Here is a 19,222-nt window from a genome sequence, read left to right as displayed (position 1 = left end):
ACAAATGCCCCCCCCCCACACTTTTCACATATTTATTTCTAAAAAAAATTAAAAACCATTTATCATTTTCCTTCCACTTCACAATTATGTGTCACTTTGTGTTGGTCTATCACAAAGAATCCCAATAAAATTTTACTTTTAGCGCAGTAAAGAGGAAGCAAAACCCATCAGGGTTTACTTCCTCTTAAAGGTTTACAACAACTTTTAAAAACTAGAATACGCGATTTAAAGGACAACTATTTTGCAACACATGGAAAAATATGCTTTTTTGCTGGGTGTTCCCACAACATCAATCTGCCCTAAGAAGGATGAAGTCACCTCCAGGTAAAGCTCCCGGTTTGTCTATCCATGGCTGTTTGAGTATCACAGAGCTGGGAGCAGGGGGGGTGCACATCACAGAGCTGCCATGTGGGGGCAGTGTGGTTCCACTCTGATTGCAAATATGTAACAAAATCCATTTCATGTTAGAAGTTTTCCTCCAGCCGGTTTCTCTGTGCTGGTTATCCGCGCCGCATGCTGGAAATATCTGTAATGTGACTGATAACTGAAGACAACAGCAGACTCCGACATCTGAACATCTCCCAGGTCACATGAAAACAGAAACAGATCTGGACGGAATACGTTTGATAGAATTACATTGTCCAGACTTTCCGGAGTTACCCTTTAAATGTGTCCAATGACCTGAAGAGTTCCGATGACTCCGCCGCTTTCTGCACCGAGGAAATGTCTGCGGAGCGGTTATTGATCCGAATGATTTCCGCACTTCCTTCATAAAGGATTCATAAAATCCGCCTCCTGTTTTCCGAGGTCTCGCTGATTTGTAATGATAAAATCTCCAAAACGTGTCAAGAAAAAAAAAAACAATGGAAGATTTCGTGTCAGTAAGACTTTGCTTACACTTGCGGCGTTGTTGGTGGTGGTGGGTGTGCGAAATTGTGTTCTGCACCACTTTCATGTATTTTTTATGTCTTAAGCCTCATACACACGATCGGATTTTCCGCGGACAAAGCGTAGGACTGGCGTTGGCCAGGAACTTGTCTTGCATACAAACGGCAAAGAATTGTCGGCCAACAAACAGGAAACTACGTGTTTTTTCAGCTCTTTAGTGCCACCCTTTGGGCAACTTCTGCTAATGTTGTGTTATGGTGAGCACTGCATCTGAGCATGCGTGTTTGTACATGGAGTTTTGTCCGACGGACTTGTGTACACACGATCGGATAATCCGACAACACACAATTGTTGGCAGACAATTTAAAGCATTCTATCCCACGTTTGTCGGCGGAAATTCCCGACAACAATTGTCCGATGGAGCATACAAACGGTCGGATTATCCGACAACAACCTGTCATCACACAATTCCCATCGGATAATCCGATCGTGTGTACGAGGCTTTGTATTGACAATCCATAGTCCCAAGCTCACATACTAGGGCCAATTTAGACAGGTAAACATAACGGCATAGGTGTGCGCACGGGCGCCGCCCTCCGTCCATACAGGGTGCCGAATGCATGGATTCCAATGGGGGGGGGGTTTTGAAGCACGGAATTAGAGCGAGAGGCTCCAATAGGCTTCAAAAAAAAGGGTGGTCTCGGGGCGCAGAGCATTGCACTCCAAGCCCACCCAGTTGTGTGACAATAGAGAATGAATATTCACTATTGTCACACTGATTCTCCTCCCGGCCAATCAGGAAGCGGGTCATGAGACCTGTCACCCGATTGGCGGAAAAGGAGATCCGATTAGATTGGCCAGCAGGAGACGTATGGAGGAAAGGAGGGAGAAGATGCACGCAGGGGAACTGAGCAGTAAACAAGGAGCCCAGAGAGAAGCCGCCGCCCGCTACGCTGACCGCGAGATGGGGTAAGTGCGGGGTCCCGACTGACTCACCGACCGGGATTGTTGGCCGCCCCCCCCCCCCCCAAAAAAAAACACCAGCCGACACTAGTGTACAGCCTAATGCATTAGGGAGGGTGTGCACCCCAAATGTATTAAAACATGGACGGTGTTAGTAGAGCAGTGGTCTTGTCAGTAGGGATGAGGTTGGTGTCAGTAGTTTTTTAGTTTTATTATTTTATTTTTTACACTTTTTTTAGGGGCTCTGTTTAGGAGGGGGGCTTTGGTGAAATATCGGCAGGGGGAATCTGCGCCACACAGGGTGACTAGGGTGTGCCCAGGTACACCCGGCACACCCCTATGCATACCAGCATGTCTTTGGAATGGGGGAGGAAACCAGTGTACCCATAGAAAATTCACACAGGCACAGGGTGAGCATGCACATTCCGTGCAGGTAGTGCCCGTGGTTGGAATTCAAACTGACATCCCTAAGGCTGCTAGGCGGAAGTGCTAACCACTTATGTCCCCTCAGTCAATGTTAGTTATGCGCAGAGACAGGGCTTAGGAAAGTCATCATCTTCTTACACTTCTAAGGACTGAAAAAACATCCTCTGTATTGTAGTTATCTAAAGTAAAATTGTGTTGGATTCAACACCTGTGTCTTATTGAAGAGTTAAGCTGCCTGTGGATGGGGCCAAGTAATCAGATGACCAGACTGGGTCTAGAGCAGTGGTTCTCAACTCCTGCCCTCGGGATCCACTAACAGGCCAGATTTTAGGTATTACCTTGGGGGGATGCAGACTAGAATACGGCAATCACTGAGCAGCAAGTGATATCACCTGTGATGTACTGTATTTATTGGAGTATAACACTCACTTTTTCACCATGAAAATCGGGTGCAAATAGCGTGTGCGTGTTATACGCCAATACTTCAGTTTTAGCTGCCTCGGAGGGGACAGGGAGGGGGGCAGGATGAGCACCGTCAGATTACATACAGTGAGAATCTCCTGTTTACTTGGCGGCCTCTGTAATAGGAACTCCTGTCTCCTGGGCCGCCATTGGACCACTGTTCTGTCTATCATAGGAGATTCTCACTGTATGTAATCTGTCGGCGCTCGCCCCGCCCCCCTCCCTGTCCCCTCTGGGCTGCAGATGGGCATCGATCAGGCTGCACTGATGGCAATGGTGAGGATGCTGCATTGATGGCAATGGTGAGGCTGCATTGATGTGGACTGATGAGGCTGCATTGATGGCACTTGTGAGGCTGCAGATGGGCATTGATCAGGCTGCATTGATGGCAATGGTGAGGCTGCAGATGGGCACTGACCCTTATTTTACTTCAAAGTTCCTTATTTAAAATTTAAGTTTTTTTCCTGAAACTTCCCTCTTAAAATGAATGTGCGTGTTATACGCCTGTGCGTGTTATACGCCGATAAATACGGTATTTCAGTTATCTTGCAAACCTGGCCTCTTAGTGGGTCCTGAGGACAGGCGTTGAGAACCACTGGTCTAAAGCATAAGGCGGCATTTGAAACTGAACAAGCCTTGTTTTTTTTCCCACTCCCTATAAGCTGCAAAGGAAGCTAGATGCGGGTGTACACATGCAACACAATTCCCCCCCCCTAGTGGGCAGTGGGCAATCCATCGTTGGATGCGACAAATTCAAGTGAATAGGGCTGTGCCCAAAAAAGCTAGACTTCTGAATATTGGTCAGTTGCGCCCGTGCTGCGATCCACCGCGGAATGCTTTTCACAGACCCATGCAGGTGTAATCAAGGTGTGAACCTGTAATACAGAGGCTGCCATTGCTGAAAATGCTGTTTTGTTGGTTGGCACGGTGATCTGGTGGCTTCATTTTGTACCTGGACTTAGTTGGTAGTTCACCAAGTTTCAATAAACTTTAAAGCCCATCTCTGGGCAAATACTGAATTCCCATCTAAACGTCCAAACTCCATTCAACAGGTTTTATCATAAGCCCTTCAAAGCGGTTTTCACTCACCTGAGGCCACCAATCATCTATCATGGGTGCTCAACATGTGGCCTCCCAGCTGTTGCGGAACTACAGTTCACATCATGCCTCTGCCTTTGGGAGTCATGCTTGTACAGTAACTGTCAGTGGCTTTCAATGCCTCATGGGACTTGTAGTTCATAACAGCTGGAGGGCCACAGGTTGAACGCATATAGTCCTCTGCAGTGACTTTTCCAAGGGTCTAGACCGGTGATCCAAAACTTCAGTCCTTGCCTGCCATTGACTGGTCTTGTTGTCACCCCGCATTATGACGTCACAATGTCACCGCAGTCTTCTGAAGCCTATTAGGATCCTGCCACTGAGACGTGAACCTGTAGGAGAGCAATACAGAGGCTGCCATTGCTGAAAATGCTATTTTGTTGGCTGTCATGGTGATCTGGTAGCTTTGTTTGGTACCTGGACTTAGTTGGTCATCAACTTTTAATAAACTTTAAAGCCCATCTCTGGGCAAAGTCTGAATTCCCATGTAAACTCAACCCCCCCCCACACACACACACAGACACACACACCCCCACAACCCTCTGCTCACTGCATTCTTCGGGTTAAATCTTAAGCCCACCAAAGCAGTTTTCACTAACCTGAGGCCACCAATTGCCTAATTCACTGTAGTGACTCTTCCAAGGGTCTAGACTGATGATCCAAAACTTCAGTCCTGGCTCGCCACTGACTGGTCTTGTTGTTGCTTGTTGCTGTTGCTTTTGCTATCATGATATCATGATGTCACCACAGTCTTCTGAAGCCTATGAGGTCTCTGCCATTGACCGTTCTTGTTGCTGCCCCTTGTCATCATGACATCGTGATGTCACCGCAGTCTTCTGGAGCCTATGAGGACTCTGCCATTGACCGGCCTTGTTGCTGCCCCTCGTCATGACATCATGATGTCACCGCAGTCTTCTGAAGCCTATGAGGACCCTGCCATTGACTGATCTTGTTGCTGCCCTTCGTCATGACATCATGATGTCACCGCAGTCTTCTGGAGCTTGTGAGGACTCTGCCATTCAAATTTCAATAAACCTTAAAGCACATCTCTGGGCAAAATCTTAATTCCCATCTAAACTTCCACCCCACACCCCTCAGCTCCCTCCATTCTCCAGGTTTAATCTTAAGCCCCACAAAGCAGTTTTCACTATCCTGAGGCCACCATCACCTAAGGGTCTAGCCCAGTGGTCCAAAACTGCAGTCCTGGTCCGCCACTGACCAGTATTCCTGCTGCCCCTCATCATGGCATTATGAAGTCACTGGAGTCTTCTGCACCCTATGAGGACCCTACCACTGGACAGCAAATAGGAAATCTCCATATCATCCAAAGCAGGATCTTCCACTCTGCAAACCAGCAGAAAAAAAGAGTTGTTGCCCAGTGTAACAAGTGACCACAGATTAATGTACCTATTTGGGGAACTTTAGCTTTTTTTACATATTTTTTTTTTTTTTTTATTAATGGGATGATTAGCTGGGGTTTGGGGGATTATTGTGTGTAGAGGGCTTCCCTGTACAGACTTCCTTTTTACAACAGTGATGGTCCTTGTGTGTTCCCGTAAGAAGATTGAGAGTTCCCCTTTATGTCATCCCTTCTTTTCCTTACTCCCAGTGATGGTGGATAGCCTGAGCAGCTGGACATTGGAAAAAGTGAAGAGGTCCAAAGCCCTACTTTTTCTTAAAACAGACCTCCAACCTAAACCCTTCAGTCTTACACGGTTGTAAAAGCTCCTCTCCTGGACTGACAATGCTTACGCTGATTTCACTGCACACTGTGAGCTTCTCACCATGTGCATTAGCAGCTGCAGCAAGTCAGCATCGTCTAACTCTTTCCTCCCTGACCTGACTGTCCCTAGCCTTCCCCTTTCATTCATTGGATTTCAGTTCTGTCAGTCATGGAGACTCAGCATGCATGCAAATGCAGTCTCTAGGCTGACACCCACCCATCAAGGCATTGTGATATTTGCATAACTCCTCCCACTGCTTGCATCAGGGCTGAGGGCTCTTGAGAGGAGTACTGAGGCAGGGGGCTGGGATGTTTTCAAGAAGCCCTGCCAGCCCCTCCCACCAGCCATGATCTGTTTGCATTGCGTTAAGAAGCACAGAGACCAACAATGGCATCACTGGGTCTAAAATAAGGTTTATAATGAAAATTTTATTTTTCATCACTATACTGATGAGGGGGAAAGGAGCACTGAGAAAAAACATTCTTGTTTAGGATAACAATTTTATTCCAGTTCAGTATAACACATATTCGTTCTTGTCCCAGCAAGGCCTGATGAAGGAGGAATAGTGAGTCCCCGAAACGTGTTAGTTACTTCCATGATATGTCAAATATAAATTAACAGAACTTCTTAAAACATTTGAGGCACTCTCATTTTTTTACCATTTTTTTAGGCATCAGTAATACAGTGACCGATGCTGATCTTACCAACAAACAGAGAGCTGCTGGCAGCATGAAATAGGGTCCAGCACAGGGCTATCTTAATGAATGGGCACACCTGCCTATTGCCCAGGGGCCCCAGGTAAATGGGGGACCCATGATCAGGGCCAGGAAAAGGAGGGGTACAGGTGCTGTGTTTGAGAGGGTGCACTGGTGATTTTGCAGCTCGTGCCGATCTTATTCGACTGGAGTAACTGCAATGTCACTTCTGTCAGAAGGAGCAAGCAGCTTCTGCAGGAGAGAGGATTCAGCTTTCTCAGGGGGCAGAAGAGAGCCGGCACTGAGAACTCACCTCAGTCTCAGTACAGGAGAGGAAGGAGGAGCTGCCTTGATTGCAGATGGGAACAGCATTTGTGATTTATGAGTACGGGGGGGGGGGGGGGGGACAACTCTGATGTAAGTGGACACTGTGATGGGGATACCTGATGTATATGGGTACTGGGATGAGGACACCTGATGTATATGGGTACTGGGATGGGGATACCTGATGTATATGGGTACTGGGATGGGGATACCTGATGTATATGGGTACTGGGATGAGGACACCTCATGTATGGGGACACCTGATGTTTTTAGGCACTGTGATGAGGACACCTGATGTATATGGGTACTGGGATGGGGATACTTGATGTATATGGGTACTGGGATGAGGACACCTCATGTATATGGGTACTGGGATGGGGATACCTGATGTATATGGGTACTGGGATGGGGATACCTGATGTATATGGGTACTGGGATGAGGACACCTCATGTATGGGGACACCTGATGTTTTTAGGCACTGTGATGAGGACACCTGATGTACATGGGCTCTGTGATTGGGGAACATGGTGAAAGGGGACACTGTGATTGGGAAATGTGATAGACTCCCCGAGGACAGAGGTTTTTGGGGGGGACTGCAGGCTAGCCTCTTGCCTACTGATTATGGGCCCTGGATTTACAGTAAGGGAACAACACTCTTTGTGAGGTGTATGCCTGGGGACTCTTGGAGTGATGTTACTTTGGATTCAAGTCCAGGTCTCCCTATAGACTCTGGGAACCCTGTATAGGGCCTATATGCCATATTAGAAATAGTGACTGTTTCACACTGTTGGGACTCATAGCAGAGGAAACAAGATGTAAGGGGGCACTGTAATGGGGGAACATGATGTATATGGGCACTGTGATGGGGGGATACGATGTAAGAGGACACTGTGATGGGGAACATGATGTAAGGGGATACTGTGATGGGGAACCTAATGTATATGGGCACTGTGATGGGGGGACATGATGTAGGGGGGCACTGTAATGGGGGAACATGATGTAAGGGGACACTGTGATGGGGGAACCTGATGTAGGGGGACACTGTGATTGGGGAACCTGTTGTAAGGGGGAACTGTGATGGGGGAACCTGATGTAAGGGGGCACTGTGATGAGGGGGCATGATGTAAGGGGATACTGTGATGGGGGGGGGGGGCATGATGTAAGGGGACACTGTAATGGGGGAACATGATGTAAGGGGACACTGTGATGGGGTAACACGATGTAAGGGGACACTGTAATGGGGGAACATGATGTAAGGGGACACTGTGACGAGGGAACATGATGTAAGGGGACACTGTAATGGGGGAATATGATGTAAGGGAACACTGTGATGGGGGAACCTGATGTGAGGGGGCACTGATGGGGGAACCTGATGTAGGGGGACACTGTGATGGGGGAACCTGATGTAAGGGGACAATGTGATTGGGGAACCTGATGTAAGGGGGAACTGTGATGGGGGAACCCATTGTAGGGGGACACTGTGATGAGGGGGCATGATGTAAAAGGGCAACTGTGATAAGGGAACCTGATATAAGGGGACACTGAAATGGGGAAATGTGATGTGTACAGATGCTGTGACGGGGGAACCTAATGTATATGGGCACTGTGATGGGGGAACATGATGTAAGGGGGCACTGTGATGGGGGAACATGATGTAAGGGGACACTGTGATGGGGGAACATGATGTAAGGGGACACTGTGATGGGGGAACCTGATGTAAGGGGGCACTGTGATGGGGGAACCTGATGTAAGGGGACACTCTGATGGGGGAACCTGATGTAGGGGGACACTGTGATGTGGGAACATGATGTAAGGGGACACTGATGGGGGAACCTGATGTAAGGGGACAATGTGATTGGGGAACCTGATGTAAGGGGGAACTGTGATGGGGGAACCCGATGTAGGGGACACTGTGATGGGGGTAACCTGATGTAAGGGGACACTGTGATGGGGGAACCTGATGTAAGGGGACACTGTGATGGGGGAACATGATGTAAGGGGACACTGTGATGGGGGAACCTGATGTAAGGGGACACTGATGTAGGAACATGATGTAAGGGGACACTGATGGGGGAACCTGATGTAAGGGGACTCTGTGATGGGGGAACATGATTTAAGGGGACACTGATGGGGGAACCTGATGTAAGGGGACACTGTGATGGGGGAACATGATGTAAGGGGACACTGTGATGGGGGAACCTGATGTAAGGGGACACTGATGTGGGAACATGATGTAAGGGGACACTGATGGGGGAACCTGATGTAAGGAGACACTGTGATGGGGGAACATGATGTAAGGGGACACTGATGGGGGAACCTGATGTAAAGGGACACTGTGATGGGGGAACATGATGTAAGGGGGCACTGTGATGGTGACACCCAATGCAGGCTGGTAGGGGCCCCAGTGCATTACTTTTCCCAGGGGCCCATGATGCTATTAAGACGGCACTGGTTCTTCATTTTCTGCAATCTACAGTAACATAAAAGAAAGATCTGCTTGTATCCTCCCCCATTGTTACCATCGTTAAATGAGGAATAAACTTGCTATTCATTGGATTAGTGTCGGAATTAGAGACATGTAAATAACTTCTGTTTCAGCTAGTCATACTGAAATTCTCAATGTGGCCATAAGATGGCACTACAGCTCAGGCAGACCAAGGAAAGGATTTAACATTGTGACATTGTATCATCCAAATGTCCTTATAGTAAGTACACTGTATTCTCCAACCACCGATACGGCCATATGGGGAACATCAGACAGCCCATAAACCGCCGGTATGAGATGTCTCGTAAAAATCCTACTTTGGGACCAATAAATTCGGTGACAAAATAGGGAGTTATGAACTTTTTAGAAACTGAATCCTTGTTGATGTCTCGATAATACGGCTTAAATATGTTCTCATAAAAATGGATCGCTACGAAGAGTTAGAAAATAACAAGAGGAGAGGATCTGAGGACACCGATAACGACCTCCGGTTCCTCTCTGTACGGCTCACGGAGGAGTGATGAATGTTATTTCTCTTATAGAACAACTATAGATTTTTCTAGGAAATTTCTTTGATTGTTACAAGTTTGTTACAAGTTTATAAATAAATGTTTTACATTTTTGCTTTTTTTATTCAAAGAAATAAATAGTACAGGATGCATGGGGACGCCAAGCCCAGCACTGACCAATGACCGCTGTGTTCTGCCACATCCGCCAGATGAAATGTGATTGTGTAAGAGAAGTGGGGGAGGGGTGGGGGGTCCCAATTCTGAGATATTGGGTGGGGGGTCCCATTGGAGTGTGTGGGGGGGGGGGGTCCCATTCTGAGATATTGGGTGGGGGGTCCCAATTCTGAGATATTGGGTGTGGGGTCCCAATTCTGAGATATTGGGTGGGGGGTCCCATTGGAGTGTGTGGGGGGGGTCCCATTCTGAGATATTGGGTGGGATATTGGGTGGGGGGGTCCCATTCTGAGATATTGGGTGGGATACTGGGTGGGGGGGTCCCATTCTGAGATATTGGGTGGGATATTGGGTGGGGGGGTCCCATTCTGAGATATTGGGTGGGATATTGGGTGGAGGGGTCCCATTCTGAGATATTTAGGTCACTTATTAGCACAACAGCTGCTCTCTGAGACTACAGACACTGCTGAGACTCTGTTAGAGCTCCACCTTATGGCTGGAGATGGAACATATGATGTATCGTAAAGCTGGACTCAGGGCAAACCAATAAAAGCACAGATGGGAGCTGCTAATGGATTTGCATTTTTGTACATCCAGTTTTGAGATTGACACCAGCTCTGCCAAACAGCACAGCCCTGCCTGTCCTCCTTAGTGGTTAAACAGTCAGGGTTATTGTGTTGCTATGGCCATTGTAGTGATTTTTGTAACATAAATATATAAAATGATGCAGTTTAGTTACAATACTTTGTTTTTAGAAGCCGGGCTTTTAAAAGTCAACCAAGGCCAAGGAGGGGACCAACAAGCTGCAGCTGGAGGAGAAATGCTCTGCCGGGCAGCTTAAAGGGACAGAGAGTGCTACATACATGTGACCGGAGAATCTCCTTATTACCCTTTCTGAACAGATACAGAGGGGAGATGTTGCTGCTCTAATCCATTCTGTTGTGTGCTTAAATCTGAGGTAGAACCCATACAGTACTGGTCACTAAATGGCGGACCGTGGTCCGGAACCAGACCGAGTGACAGTCCTGTCTGGACCGTGGTCGTGCCATGGATGGGTGTCCTCTCCCGGGTCTCCCGCCCAGCCACTGATAATCACCTGCTTGTTACCATAGTAACTTTTGCAGCTTCCGCCCCTCAGTCCCAATCTGCAGCTCCTCCCGCCCCCTGTGAGGATGACATGGGTGGCTGGGCAGGAAACCCCGGAGAGGACACCCCCCGCCAGCATGATCAAAGGTATCATAGAATTTTGCAGGGAGGCTTGCATTAAATGAGGCTCTATGTTTTGTTAAGGGGCTTTGTAATGTGTTAAAGGGTGCTGTGTTAAGGGGCTCTGTGATGTGTTAAGGGGCACTATATTATGTTAAGGCGTGCTGTGTTATGTTAAGGGGCACTGTGATGTGTTAAAGGGTGCTGTGTTAATGGGCACTAAGTTATGTTAAGGAACACTGGGATGTGTTAAGGGGTGCTGTGTTATGTTAAAGGGCACTGTGTTGTGTTAAGGGGCACTGTGTTATGTTAAGGGGTGCTCTGTTGTGTTAAGGGGCACTCTGTTGTGTTAAGGGGCACTCTGTTGTGTTAAGGGGCACTGTGTTATGGTAAGGTGTGCTCTGTTGTGTTAAGGGGTGCTCTGTTGTGTTAAGGGGTGCTCTGTTGTGTTAAGGGGTGCTGTGTTATGTTAAGGGGTGCTCTGTTGTGTTAAGGGGCACTGTGTTGTGTTAAGGGGTGCTCTGTTGTGTTAAGGGGCACTGTGTTGTGTTAAGGGGCGCTCTGTTGTGTTAAGGGGCACTGTGTTATGGTAAGGTGTGCTCTGTTGTGTTAAGGGGTGCTGTGTTATGTTAAGGGGTGCTCTGTTGTGTTAAGGGGCACTGTGTTGTGTTAAGGGGTGCTCTGTTGTGTTAAGGGGCACTGTGTTGTGTTAAGGGGCGCTCTGTTGTGTTAAGGGGCACTGTGTTATGTTAAGGGGCGCTCTGTTGTGTTAAGGGGCACTGCATTTTGTTAAGGGGCACTGTGTTATGTTAAGGGGCAAATTGTTGTGTTAAGGGGAACTTTGTTGTGTTAAGGGGCACTGTAGTGTAAAAGGGGACTGCAATGTAAAGGAGAACTGAGGACACTGTGGGACTGCTTTAAAGAGGCGACTGTGATGTAAAGGGGACTGCAATGTGGAAGGTAGGCAGAAGACGATGACATGGGGGGGGGGTGATGTGTTATAGTGCTAACGAAATTCGGACCTTTGCTGGAAGGCAACTGTGCTGAACAGACCTCCATAAATTATATTTCAAAACCCCTGTCCTCCAGAATACAGATAATCAAGAAAATACTACAATATGGCCACTAGATGGAGCTGATGACCATAGGAAATAAATACCAATAGATATTTATTATGATCATCATCACCATCCAGTGGCCATTATGTGGTACTTTCCTGATCCACACTATTCTGTATTAAGAATAACATTTGAAAACAGCCCGGTAACATTTGATTTTGCCCTGCACAGAATGAATGTACATGCAGTTTTGCAGGACAAATAGCTCTGCAATTTTTATATAAATGCCCCCCCCCCCCCACACACACACCAAGAGTTTCCATTTTCAACAACTAAATTTAGCAGAAAAATCAATTTCACCAAAATCACATCCCCAGTCCCTATCCAGGACAGCTGAAAATGCCTGTATCAGTTGACAGTCATTTTGCCCATGTTAATGCCCTTTTAGCAGATGAGCGCTCGCCTCATCTCATCTCCTCTCCTCTCATCTCATCGCGGTTATCTTCTGCTTCTCTCACCACCGTGTGACGCTCTGCCAGCTTGTGACAAGGAAAATCCATTTAGCCATTTACTGTCCTTTATGTCCCTGCTCTCTGCCCAGCTGACAAGCCTCCCGCCGTTCCTAATCACCCGGGAAAGCGACAACTGGAGCGTGTAACGCCGCACGCCGCCTTCCATAAGACTAACATTACGCGGACGCCATCGCTATGCGCAGGAGGCGCGACTAATTCATGGCCATCTGAAATATTCATCCACCACCCCGAGCCCGTTTTCTGCTGATTAGACAAAAAACGCCGGCAATTACATTAAAAGGTAAATTAATGCGACGTTAAATATTGATCGGCTGGGTGCCTAAGGAGGCCGAACGCCGACGTACCGAGGTTCTTGTAAACCAGCTGATTATCCACCACTCAGATCTGAGGAACTTCGATTTTTCCCAGCTTAAGGGTTCCTCTTCCCTTACCTCCACTTTATGTATTGAAGATGACCCCCCATGCCTAGATATCTCTTTAACCACTTGCTTACCGGGCACTTAAACCCCCCTTCCTGCCCAGACCAATTTTCAGCTTTTAGTGCTGTCACACTTTGAATGACAATTGGTCATGTGACACTGTACCCAAATTAAATTTTTATAATTTTTTTCACACAAATAGAGCTTTCTTTTGGTGGTATTTGATCACCTCCTGGGTTTTTTATTTTTTGCTAAACAAACAAAAGAAGACAGAAATATTTGAAAAAAAAAAAAAACATTTCATAGTTTGTTATAAAATTTTGCAAACGGGTCATTTTTCTCCTTCATTGATATTCGCTGATGGGCACTGATGGGCACAGATAAGGCGACACTGATGGGCAGTGATAAGTCAGCACTGATGGGCCCTGATGGGTGCCACTGATAGGTGACACTGATGGGCACTGATAGGTGGCACCAGGGGTGTTGCTAGGTCTACAAAAGATCTGGGGCTAGAGCCCATAGCAGCGTAGTAAAGAAAGTCATACGCTTGGGCGGGCATACACATGTATATAATATACGTGTGTGTGTGTGTGTATATATCCCCAGAGAGCCCCCCCTTACATCAGGGTCCCCAGAGAGCCTCCCCCTTGCATCAGGGTCCCCAGAGAGCCTCCCCCTTAAATCAGGGTCCCCAGAGAGCCTCCCCCTTAAATCAGGGTCCCCAGAGAGCTTCCCCCTTAAATCAGGGTCCCCAGAGAGCCTCCCCCTTAAATCAGGGTCCCCAGAGAGCCTTCCGCTTAAATCAGGGTCCCCAGAGAGCTTCCCCCTTAAATCAGGGTCCCCAGAGAGCCTCCCCCTTAAATCAGGGTCCCCAGAGAGCCTCCCCCTTAAATCAGGGTCCCCAGAGAGCTTCCCCCTTAAATCAGGGTCCCCAGAGAGCTCCCCTTACATCAGGGTCCCCAGAGAGCCTCCCTCTTAAATCAGGGTCCCCAGAGAGCCTTCCCCTTAAATCAGGGTCCCCAGAGAGCTCCCCTTACATCAGGGTCCCCAGAGAGCCTCCCATCCCCTTGGGAACCCCTGCAGAGACTCGAGGTTATGGGCCCCAGATTCGGGGCTATAGCCCCAAAAGCCACACCCTAGCAACCCCACTGGGTGGCACTGATGGGCACTGGTAGGTGGCACTGATGGGCACTGGTAGGTGGTATTGATAGGCAGCACTGGTGATGAGGCACTGATTGGTGACATTTATAGGTGGCGCATGGGCACTGATAGGTGATACTGTGGGCACTGATGGGTGGTACTGTGGGCACTGATGGGTGGCGCTGGTGGGCACTGATAGGCGGCACTGTTGTGCACTAGTAGGGGGCACAGGTGGGCACAGAAGCCTCTGCAGAGGCTCTCCACGATCGGGACTGATGTCCCTCTCACAGCTGCTGGTAATCGGCTTTAAAAATAGCTGATTACCGGCTCTGTTTACATCACATGATCAGCTGTCATTGGCTGACAGCTGATCATGTGGTAAGGGGTCAAGAATGACCCCTTACTCTGATATGTAATCAGCCGAGTCTCATAGGCTCGCTGATAACACAGCGTGCTGCACATACCCTTCAGGGGGCGCGTGGGCCGCTCAAAAACGGGAAGACGTCTATGGACGCCCTCCCGGCAAAGCTGCAGCTGTCTCTCGGCTATAGAGTGGACGGGAGGAGGTTAAGGCCGGGTTCACACATGCGCGGCTGGGGGTTCCCAGCATGGGGTCCGGTGTGCCCCTGTTCACCAGTTCAGGTGCGAATCAGGTCCGAATTTCTGCCTGAAATTGGACCTGAACTTGGCCCAAAGATGCACAATGCAGGCTGCGGCCGCCTCGGAGGTATGTTAACCAGCTCCATTGCGAGCCAGGCACACACGCATGTCATGCGAATTGGAACCCGCATCCAATTAGCACATACACTATATTACCAAAAGTATTGGGACGCCTGCCTTTTAAAAGTGTTTGGAAAAAATATTTTCAATTTAATCCATAAACAAAAAAAGTGACAAAAATTAAAAATGAATGCTAATTTTTTTTTTTACTTTGATCAGCGCTGGCAATTAAATAACATATTGTTACTGCAGTTAGAAAGTGTAAATATATTTCTGTTAAAGTCCTCTTCATGCCTCTGTTTTATCTTTTTTTTTTTTATCACTCACTAAATGTTATAGATCTTGATAACATGTATATCACACTGTAACAAGCATTGTTGAAATAAAATAAAGGAATTTAAAAAAAAAAAAAAAAAAAAAAAGAAAGTGTAAATATATAATTGCTGAAGATAACAAAGTAATACAGTCATATACACTATATTACCAAAAGTATTGGGACGCCTGCCTTTACACGCACATGAACTTTAATGGCATCCCAGTCTTAGTCCGTAGGGTTCAATATTGAGTTGGCTCCGCCCTTTGCAGCTATAACAGCTTCAACTCTTCTGGAAAGGCCGTCCACAAGGTTTAGGAGGGTGTCTATGGGAATGTTTGACGTTAGAGGAGAAGGCCTGGCTCTCAGTCTCCGCTCTAATTCATCCCAAAAGGTGTTCTATTGGGTTGATGTCAGGCCCATTCAAGTTCCTCCACCCCAAACTCGCTCATCCATGTCTTTATGGACCTTGCTTTGTGCACTGGTACAAATCATTTGGTGGAGGGGGGATTATGGTGTGGGGGTTGTTTTTCAGGGGTTGGACTTGGCCCCTTAGTTCCAGTGAAGGAAACTCTTAAGGTGTCAGCATACTAAGACATTTTGGACAATTTCATGCTCCCAAGTTTGTGAGAACAGTTTGGGGATAGCCAGTTAAGTTAAGAGCCCCAATGCCAGAAGGACCATATTTAGTTCTTCACTGGCCAGTGCCTTGTCTTCGACTGGTTGCTTAATGAATGAGTTTTTTGTCGATTGTGTTATTGTCAGACATTGTCCTTTATTGCCTAACCCATCTTCCTTTTTAGGATTTTTTTCTTGTTAATAAAGCCCATTCCAACGGTACATGTGTACCCAGAAGGTGTCTGGAAAGGCAGATAAATAGTCTGAAATTCAGAAGAGCAGGTTCCTCCTTCTTCTCCCTACCCATCTGGGTGGGGATGGCTACCCCTACCTGCAGCAACTATTCTGAGCCCAGCAATCATTCACTGAGGTCCCAGCTTTGGTAGAGCTGGGGGGCCTATTTTTTTGGATCCCTCTTTGGAGCTGGTCAAGGGAACATGGTCTGGAGGGCTCAATGAAGAGTGTCCGGTGGATACTGGGAGTAGTCATCCGGCGTTGCCAAGACATTGTGAGTACTGACCTATACCCTGGATTTAGTGACTGTGTGCTGTATTCTCCTGGGTGGACAAGCCTAAAGAATTCCTGCCTGGGATAGATTCCAAAGAAGGGACTTGGTTACTCTATCTGTATGTGAACCTGCATACCGATTACACACAGAGACTAAGCAAAGTTGAAGTGTCCTCATACCAATGTAGCCCACCCCACAAAGGAGCTGCAAGTGAAAAGGGATGCCCCACCCTGCACAGCCAGGTACACTGAATTTCCACGGGCTCCCAGAGTCAGAGAACAGTCCAATATTTTGTTTTGGTATTTTTATTGAGGGGATAAAACTTGGATGGGGAGTAGGGGTATTTTGGGATGCCCTCTTCAGAAAACTTCAGGGACAACTCTCCTATATACAGTCTATATATACACTTCTTCCTCTTCCTCCAGCACTTCACTTGCTTGCAAAAACAGACTCAGCTGGGACACTTTAGTGAACCTGGCAAAGCACTCAGCCAGATGAACGCAAAAGCCCTTTACAGGCAGGGCCCCTGGGCCCCTTTGTTTGTGTAGCAAAGTCCAGTGTCCAGCTTACATCCCTGTGGCTACTTATCCCATCACCACCTCTTCAGGCACTGCCAGCCCGCCTGGCTGCAGCTGAACCTTTCACTAGCCCTCCTGGCTTCTTCTCCTCAGTCCTCCCAGACTGACACCACAGTCCTCCCAGACTGCACACTCACCAGCCCACTCTCCTGGAGAACTTCTGAACGTGCTGACCTGCTCCTGCTGTCCTCTCCTTGCTCTTGTGCCTCCAGGAAGCATATCCTCTGTGTGTTGTAGAGGGTCCCTCCAGCACCCGAGCCCCAGACCCAAGGTCACCCCCCTCCACACTAGGGGGCACCTTCAAGGGCCTTCAACAGCCTCCTCAGCACTCCTTCTCCATCTTCCACCCAACTGCCCTTGCTGGCCTGACCCATGAGTATTTGAGGCACAGACAAACACACATGGATTTCTTCAGAATAACAAAAGTGATGGATGTTACAGTTGTCGATGATAATAAGTGATAGTCAGGGCTTTTTTTTCCAGCAGGAACGAGGGGGAACGCAGTTCCGGCACCTCCAGCACTTATTGTATTTTATGACAAAGGAATGCTGGAGAGTCTATTGATGCTGGCTGCTGGGGGATATATTGCCACTGGTGGGGATTTATTTTTGTGTGGGGGGTCTATTGTTAATGGGTAGGTATAGTGTTGCTGGTGGGGGGGGGGTCTCTTGTTGCTGGAGGGTCATTTGTTACTGGGAGGGACCTACTATTGAGGGAGAGGTCTATTGTTGCTGGCTGCTGGAGGGTCTATTGTTGCTGGCTGCTGGAGGGTCTATTGATGCTGGCTGCTGGAGGGTCTATTGATGCTGGCTGCTGGAGGGTCTATTGTTGCTGGCTGCTGGAGGGTCTATTGTTGCTGGCTGCTGGAGGGTCTATTGTTGCTGGCTGCTGGAGGGTCTATTGTTGCTGGCTGCTGGAGGGTCTATTGATGCTGGCTGCTGGAGGGTCTATTGATGCTGGCTTCTTGGAGATCTGTTGTTGCTGCTGGTAGTCTATTGTTGCTGGGTTGGTATTTTGTTGCTGGGGTCGGGTCTATTGTTGCTGGTGGGGTCTACTGTTGCTGGGGTGGGGGTCTATCAAATTCCATACAAATAAAATTACTTAGTAGCACGAAATGATTCTCTGTAATCTCTAAAAGGGAGGTGGGTAGGGGGGTGGAACCAAGGGATGGTGCTCAGAGGTGGGTAAGGGGCAGAGACAAAGGGTGCATCAGAAGGGGGTTCCTGCACCTATTCTCTGAGAAAAAAAGCCCTGGTGATAGTAATACAAGATTAGCTGCTTTGTGATGTGGGGCAGGAGATTTCATGCTTAGAAAATACTATAGTGAGTGCGCCCCCCCCCCACCCCCCTGTTTTTAGCCGTGATTTCCCATTTTCAAGTTGGATATTGAGGAGGACTTCCAGCCACTATCGGAGAGGAGCTCCAGTGACAAGGAGGACCTATAGACCCTGCAGAGGGCTAAGTCTGCTGGCGTATGTGACCTTGCGGGGTCCACCAGTTCCAGTAAGAGTCCCAACGTATCAAGTGGGTTTTTTTCTATTCAAGATACCCCCCATCTTCTTGGTGACGGTGGAAGTGACCTGGAGTTCATCACCTCATTGGAATCGCCCCCATCTCACAATGTGGACTCAATATGTTTTTTGGTTTTTTTTTCATTTCTTTTTATGCAGAGTCTTTACTTATAGACTTATATTTGCGTTGCACTTGCACTTTATTTCACTTTATTTCATATATTTAATCTTTTTTTGTTAGCACTCACGCTGTATATGAGCGCAACTTATTTATATACAAATGTTGTGTTCCTGGCTGCCTCTGCGCTACCGTGTTTCCCCCGAAAATAAGCCCTACTCCGAAAATAAGACCTAGCGCAATTATCGGGGAGGGCTGCAATATAAGCCCTACCCCGAAAATAAGCCCTAGTAAAGTTCATTTTCTAAAAAAATTTATCCGCTTTGTGAAATGTACACACTGGCATAAGGTGCAGTGTGTCCCCCCCCTCCTGCAACGATCGTGCAAAATACCCCATCCACAGCCGCCGCTGATCTTCTTTTGTGATCACTCACGCTGTATATGAGCGCAACTTATTTATATCCAAACGTTGTGTGCCTGGCTGCCTCTGCGCTACCGCGTTTCCCCGAAAATAAGCCCTACCTCGAAAATAAGACCTAGCGTGCAACGATCGTGCAAAATACCCCATCCAAAGCCGCCGCTGACCCACCAGAGGTCTTCTCCTCTCCTCCTGGCTGACATCTGCGACCCCTCCCTTCTGCAGTGCTCGGAGCGGGCTGACGTCAGCGGGAATCTAGGGGTGGAGAAGAAGAGCTCAGGCAAGGTTACACGATCGCCGAGGGCAGCTGTAAAAAGGTAGTTCTCATAAAAC

Source organism: Aquarana catesbeiana, linkage group LG05, assembly GCF_042186555.1.
Source record: "Aquarana catesbeiana isolate 2022-GZ linkage group LG05, ASM4218655v1, whole genome shotgun sequence".
Classification (NCBI taxonomy): domain Eukaryota; kingdom Metazoa; phylum Chordata; class Amphibia; order Anura; family Ranidae; genus Aquarana; species Aquarana catesbeiana.
The sequence above is the reverse complement of the archived record's forward strand: the minus strand, read 5'-3'. Positions refer to the sequence as shown.